This window comes from Musca vetustissima, unplaced genomic scaffold (genome assembly GCF_032173495.1).
Source record: "Musca vetustissima isolate MV318-11 ecotype Yass unplaced genomic scaffold, APGP_CSIRO_Mvet_v1 utg224155, whole genome shotgun sequence".
Lineage (NCBI taxonomy): Eukaryota > Metazoa > Arthropoda > Insecta > Diptera > Muscidae > Musca > Musca vetustissima.
In genome coordinates this window covers 1-7,001 of record NW_026875913.1, presented here as the reverse complement: position 1 = coordinate 7,001, position 7,001 = coordinate 1, and the positions used below count along the sequence as shown (strand labels likewise).

At 33.5% G+C, this 7,001-nt stretch overlaps 1 non-coding gene and 1 pseudogene across 1 annotated transcript; both read left to right on the top strand.

The window, feature by feature from the left end:
- Nucleotides 1–346: 346 nt before the first annotated feature.
- LOC133338435 (prolyl 4-hydroxylase subunit alpha-2-like) lies at nucleotides 347–6,951 on the top strand (annotated as a pseudogene).
- LOC133338436 (small nucleolar RNA SNORA11) lies at nucleotides 1,991–2,114 on the top strand. The gene has a single exon (XR_009754630.1). It is a non-coding gene; the product is annotated as a small nucleolar RNA SNORA11 (small nucleolar RNA).
- Nucleotides 6,952–7,001: the final 50 nt, after the last annotated feature.

Sequence of the window (7,001 nt, the reverse complement as noted above, 5' to 3'; positions counted from 1 at the left end):
CAGCACTTAAACAATAAACATTTGCCAAATAAATATGCAAACATGTTTTTTTTTTTTTAACCCAAAAAATGCCCTGAAAAGTTAACAGAACTAGTGAACAATTTATGACATTTAAAAGTTTGCATTGCGACAATTTAAATTAGTTGAAAAACTAGATATCAGATATCTGTTGAAAAATTAGTGCTAATCCTCATTAATTGTGAATTAATTAAGTTTATGCGCTACTTTCACACTACTTATTCTTCTTTTTCCTACATTTGTTTTGTTTTATAAATTGTATAGAAATGTTAATAATTAATTTTATCGTCTTGTCATATTTATCACAAATTTTGTCTCTTTCAGTGAAATGGACATCATACGTCATGAACAAAATATGGCTACCAAAGATCTTGAGGGTTACCTCAGCAATCCAATAAATGCATATCGTCTGATAAAACGTCTCTTTACCGATTGGCCAACATTTGAGGAGACAATTGCAATGGACACGACACGTCAAGGTATGTATGTAGTATGTTGACATGGACATGCCAGGTAGGCAGTTAGGTTGGTTACTTGTAAACAGAATTTAATGAATATTTTCTTTAAACCACAGCATATACTACTTTGTCATACACAGAATGTACATTCAATTTGATGCTAGTACATGCAAAATATAGGCACAGTGGGAAGAGATTACATAATTTTTAAAAATTAAATTTTTAATTTCGCCTAAAGAAGATCTACTGAAGGTATTTTGAGCATTAAAGGCCAATTGAAGGTCATATGGGTATAGAAGAACTTCGGTCTTCAGAAGACCTCAGAAAAGTCTACTATGTATTCTAAATACAGAAGACTTATGGAAGGTCTTTTATGTATAGAATACCTATAGAAGGGTTTCTATGGTGTTTTATATATAGAAGACCTATAGATGGTATTTTAGGTATAGAAGACCTATAGAAGGTCTTCTATGTATGGAAGACCTATAGAAGGTCCTATATGTATAGAAGACCTATGGAAGGTCTTCTAGGTAAAGAAGACCTATAGAAGATCTTCTATGTATAAAATACCTATAGAAGGTCTTCTATGTATAGAATACCTATAGAAGGTAATTCAGGTATAGAAGACATATAGAAGGTATTTTATGTATGCAAGACCTATAGAAGGTGTTATAGGTATAGAAGACCAATAGAAGGTCTTCTATGTATAGAAGACCTATAGAAAGTCTTCTATGTATAGAAGAGCTATGGAAGGTCTTCTTTGTATAAAAGACCTATAGAATTAAAAAAATAAAAATTAAATTAAAAAAAAATAAAAGACTAAATAACAATTTCCAATTACATCAGATAATAGTAGTAGGTCTAAAGAAGTTGTATTGAAGGCATTTTTTTGTCCTTAAGACCTAAAGAAGGTCATATATGCATTAAAGGCCTATAGAAGTACTTCAATGTTTGGAAGACCTCCGTCAAGTCTACCGTGTACAAAAGACATTTCGAAGACACTCTATGTACAGAAGACCTATAGAATGTATATACAGGCCATTAGAAGGTTAAAAAGGTATGCACAGAAGACTTAAATTCTATTCTTCTTCAATGGATAGAAGACCTATAGAAGGTTTTCTATTTGTAGAAGATCAATAGAAGGTCTTCTATGTAAAGAAGACCTATAAAAGTTATAGGTATAGAAGACCTATAGAAGGTCTTATATGTATAGAAGACCTATAGAAGGTATTGTATGTATAGGAGACCTATAGAAGGTCCTACATGTATAGAAGACCTATGGAAGGCCTTCTATGTAAAGAAGACCTATGGAAGGTCTTCTAGGAAAAGAAGACCTATGGAAGGTCTTCTTGGTAAAGAAGACCTATGGAAGGTCTTCTTGGTAAAGAAGACCTATAGAAGATCTTCTATGTATAGAATACCTATAGAAGGTCTTCTATGTATAGAATACCTATAGAAGGTAATTCAGGTATAGAAGACATATAGAAGGTCTTTTATGTATGCAAGACCTATAGATGGTCTTCTACGAATAGAAGACCTATAGAGGTTCTTCTATATATAGAAGACTTATATATAAGGTCTACTATGTATAGAAGACCTATATATAGATGGTCTTTTACGAATAGAAGACCTATAGAGGTTCTTCTATATATAGAAGACTTATATATAAGGTCTACTATGTATAGAAGACCTATATAAATCCTAGGCATAGAAGGTCTTCTAAAATAGAAGACCTATAGGTCCTAGAAGACCTATATTACCATGCAGAAGGTATTTTAGGATTAGAATACCTATAGAGTGACATAAATGTACAGAAAACTATAGAAGGTCCTCTTTGCATTAGCAGCCTCTTAAAATCCCCATTTTTATAGAAGACCTCTAAATAGTCTTCCGTCTTATAGAAAGTCTATTGAAGATCACGTGTGTATATCAGAAATTCTGGAGCCTTATATCGAAATAAGTATTTAGAAAATTACAATATTTCCTGTTTTTGGAGGGTGATCCATTTCGGTAGGTTGAAGGTCTTCCCACAGAAGTGGCTATAATTTCGCATTCCGGATTCCGACAGGGTGTGAAATATATTTGGAAAAAATTATTAACATAGGTTCATGTTTTGACATAGCCATTAAGGCCCGCCCCCTATTATATTTTTAATGTCTTGACCACAATTACCCATCGAAGTGACTTAAATTCGGCATTCCGAATGGGCCACATATAAAGATCCAGCAACATATAGAAAATCTGTACAAGGTGTATAGAAGGCCTGAAGAAGGTATTTTAAGATTAGAATACCATAGGTCATAGGTGTACAGAAAACCTATAGAAGGTCCTCTGTGCATTAATAGCTGTTAAAAATCCTTATTTCCATAGAAGACCTCTAAATAATCTTCCGACAAATTTTCGGTAGATTGAAGGTCTTCCCACAGAAGTGGCTATAATTTGATATTCCGGATTCCGACAGGGTGGAAAATATATTTGCAGAAAATTATTATACTAGGTTCATGTTTTGACTTAAAAATGAAGGTCCTGCCCCTTATTATATTTTTAATGTCTTGACCACAATTAGCCATCAAAGTGGCTGTAATTCGTCATTCCGGACCTATTTTACTAAATACGCCACATATAAAGATCCAGCAACATTTTTGGTATTTCTAAGGACTTAGGCGCAAATTTCCCCGAGTTGACTGTAATTTGACATTCCGGGTTCCTGGAGGGTAAAAATATCTATGCAGAAAATTCTGTATATTGGCCCATGTTTGAACATAGCTTCCATATAAGGGTCCAACCCCATTCTATGTTTTCTATTTCGTGTTTTTGGAGGGTTAAAACATGTTTGCAAAAATGTTGGATGTAGGACCCAGTTTGGACATAGCCCCCTAATAAAGGTCTCGCCCCGTTTTCGGTATTTTTAAGATTATGCTGCAATTTTCCACTGAAATGGCAGTATCTTTGTAATCCGCGTTTTTGAAGAGTGAAAAACATATTTTCATCTTTATAGGCCCATGTTTTGACAATAACATACTATGTTAGCCCCGGTCTAGGTTTAGACATATCTCCGCCATTTTTTCGACATTTTTGAGGTCTTGGCCACAATTTTCTACCGAAGTGGCTGCTTTTTTAATGCTGATACATGGTGGGTGAAAACATCTTTGCCGAAATTTGTTATATAAGTCCCTTTTTTGTCATAGTCCCTATCTAAGGGTCCCACCTGATTGTAGATATTCGTCTCCCCTCATCCCACTGTGCATTACCTATATAAACATCATTTTTCTTATCAACATCATCATATTTCATCCGTAACATTGTCATTGTTTTTCTTTTGGTTTTTGTTAGACTTTCTCGATAACTTTGAGACACTTAAGCAGAATCTAAGTTTTCCCACACAAACTGATATGGCCGGATCAACAAGGGCATTGGTACGCCTGCAGGAGACATATAAATTGGATGTAGAACAAGTGGCCAGTGGTATATTAAATGGAAATAAATATGGGTATGTAAAACATTATACAAGCAGAGGCACACACACCCAAATATACATAACATATAACAATCATTTGCGAACATGTGTTTAATGAACAAACATTATTATTATTTCTTTGCTTTTTTGGTATTTATTTTGATATGTAATGAAATTCATTACAAAAACAACAGCTCTTCCATGACATGGCAAGATTGTTATGCGGTTGGTGAATATCTATATGCTATGCGAGATTATAATCACACCATACCATGGTTTAAACAGACCACAAAAATATTACAAGCCGATACGATACTAACCGAAAATGATGGTCTGCTGGATTTTATGGAAAATTTAGTGGAATATTATCGTACAATGGGTAAGGTATATTATTATACGAAGGGTTGTAATGTAATGTAATATTGAATTTTGTGTGTGGGTTTTATTTGTAGGTGAATATGAATCAGCCTTGGATCTACTGGATTATATATTGGAACGAAATCCTCAACGTGAACATGCTTTGGAAAAGAAATTGCAATTGGAAAATGAAATGAAAACTGTTGCTAGTGATAGCAAACTTTCCAAAGAACCTGTGGTTGAGAATCTGTATTATTTAAGTAAAATATATTCATTCTTGATGAAAATTGTCTTATAGGATTTAAGGTTGTATATTAGGCTAACTATGGCATACTTCCACAATATTTGGATGCATTTCGATTAAATTTATTTAATCTAGATTATAAAATTGTAATAAAATTGCATAAAATATATAAAATCCTACACAATGTGTTCTATAGGAGGACAACTGTATGATTATTTCCTTGTACAAAATACCTACATTTGAACATATACATGACTTTATACAAGTGAGGTGACATTTTGTGAGAAACCTTTCTAGATATATGTTTCAAATATATCGCGGGTTAAATTTAGCAATTTGTAGCAACACCTGATAAAGTATTGATATTCCTCAATAAATAAAATTCTATGTCGATTTAGGGAGTCTATCGAGTGTATTGATAAACTACATGGTAAGAAACAATTTAGACCCAGCATTCGAAGACAGGCGGGGATTAGGGTTAGGTATCCGGAAGAGTAGAGGAAAACAAAAACCCAAAAAAAAGAGTAGGCCGAAGTCAAGGCTGACTGTCAAGAGAATTCATCGACTAAGATAGGGAAAGCTGGCTCTAACATTAAGAAGACAAACGCTGTATCGGAATCTTCCGTAAATATCTGTAATTCCAAAAGGACTAACATGACGTGTTAAAAGGAGCCATCAGAAGACGATATAGGCACAACGGCACAATGATTATTTTAATTATTATTTGGTGTCCAATTAATATGAAATCAGTCGACAATTTATTCTAGGCTCAATATGAAACACCGTGCGGAATTTCGTGTCAATCTGACAAATATGAGCAGTTTGGTGCATTATTTACCTAAAATAGGACGATATGGAAGCTATATCTTAGTCTGAAACGATTTCTACAATATTTAACACTGGTTTTTTCACAGTCAATTCAATTCTATATGTAAAAAAAATTATATCAACCGGATACAATTTAGAAGTTTGGTACATCATTTACCCACCGATTTCTACGAAATTTAACACAAGTTATTCCGCACTCAATTCAGTACGATATGCATAATGTAGACCTAATCGGATAAACTTTGGGAGTTTGATGTACCATTAACTAAGTCTGAACCGACTTCTATACAATTTATTTCATAGTCAATTAAAAACGATATGCAAAAATTATCCTCAATCGGATAAAATTTAAGCGTTAGCATCGGATGAATATATATGGGAGCTATATCTAAATCTGAACCTTTTTTTCAATTTCTTTGTGCTTTGTTTACAAGAAAACATGGACAGACGGTCGACTCAGATGATTCTATGCATATTCTCAAAAAGAACCACGTGCCTATCTCGTTTCCTTTTGCCTGTAACAAACATATACACAAAAACATAGGCAACGGTCTTCAGCTCGAAAGCATGCTCGAAGTATTTGGTCTGGTGAGGAAGTGGGGAATCTTCCACAGGGAGGAGAACAAATTAGAGATTAAACGGGATTTTTTAAATTTATTTTTCTTTACGAGGAATCCGATATGTCAAATTATAGCCACTTCAATGTGAAAATTCGGTTAAAAATTATGACCATTGACCATTGTTGGTAGGAAGCTTTGATAAAAGGATAAGAATTTTATAAATAAAATAAAAGGGAATTCAGTTGAAAAACATGCCAAAACCCCCTTATTTTTTATGTGAGCCTGAAAAATCAAATTAGAGCCTATTTAGTTAAAAATGTGCAAAAAAAAACCCTAAATTGCAAATTATGGGTGTTACAACAAAACATGGGCCAATATTGATCATATTTCTGTTGAAAAAACGTGTCTAAACCCCCCTTCTTGTATGTATCCAAAATGTTGTAAAAAGGCAATGACCCTAGTTTGGTCCTTTCCCTACTGGTTTATTATGAACGTGCACTTTGTTCACTTCGACAATTATTTAGTACCACACTTTATACATCAGCAAAAAAAAAATATCTTTATTTTTTTCAGAAAACCAAAGAATTTAAATCATTCGAAGCAGTGTGTCGTGGTGAATTTGACAACATCTACAACCCGGAGCGAAAGAATCTCTTTTGCAAATATTTTACCAACAATCATCCATATCGCCTGCTACAACCATACAAGGTAGAACAACTGTCGCTCGATCCATATGTCATACAAGTTTACGACGTACTCAGCGATCAACAAATTAAAACTATTAAAAATATTGCAAAACCTCATATGGATAGATCAAAAGTATTTAATTGAAATACGGATGAACATGAAGTCTCTGAGACGAGAACAAGTCACACAGCATGGCTTAAATACTATACAGATAAAGTATTGGAAAATATGTTGCAGCATGTTAGTGACATTTCGGGTTTGGATTACAGCAATGCTGAAGATATGCAAATTGTCAATTACGGTTTGGGTGGTCACTACGGGCCACATTTTGATTTTTTCACGGTAAATAATAAAATAATTAAATTTTAAAAAGAAAACATAAAATTTGTTAA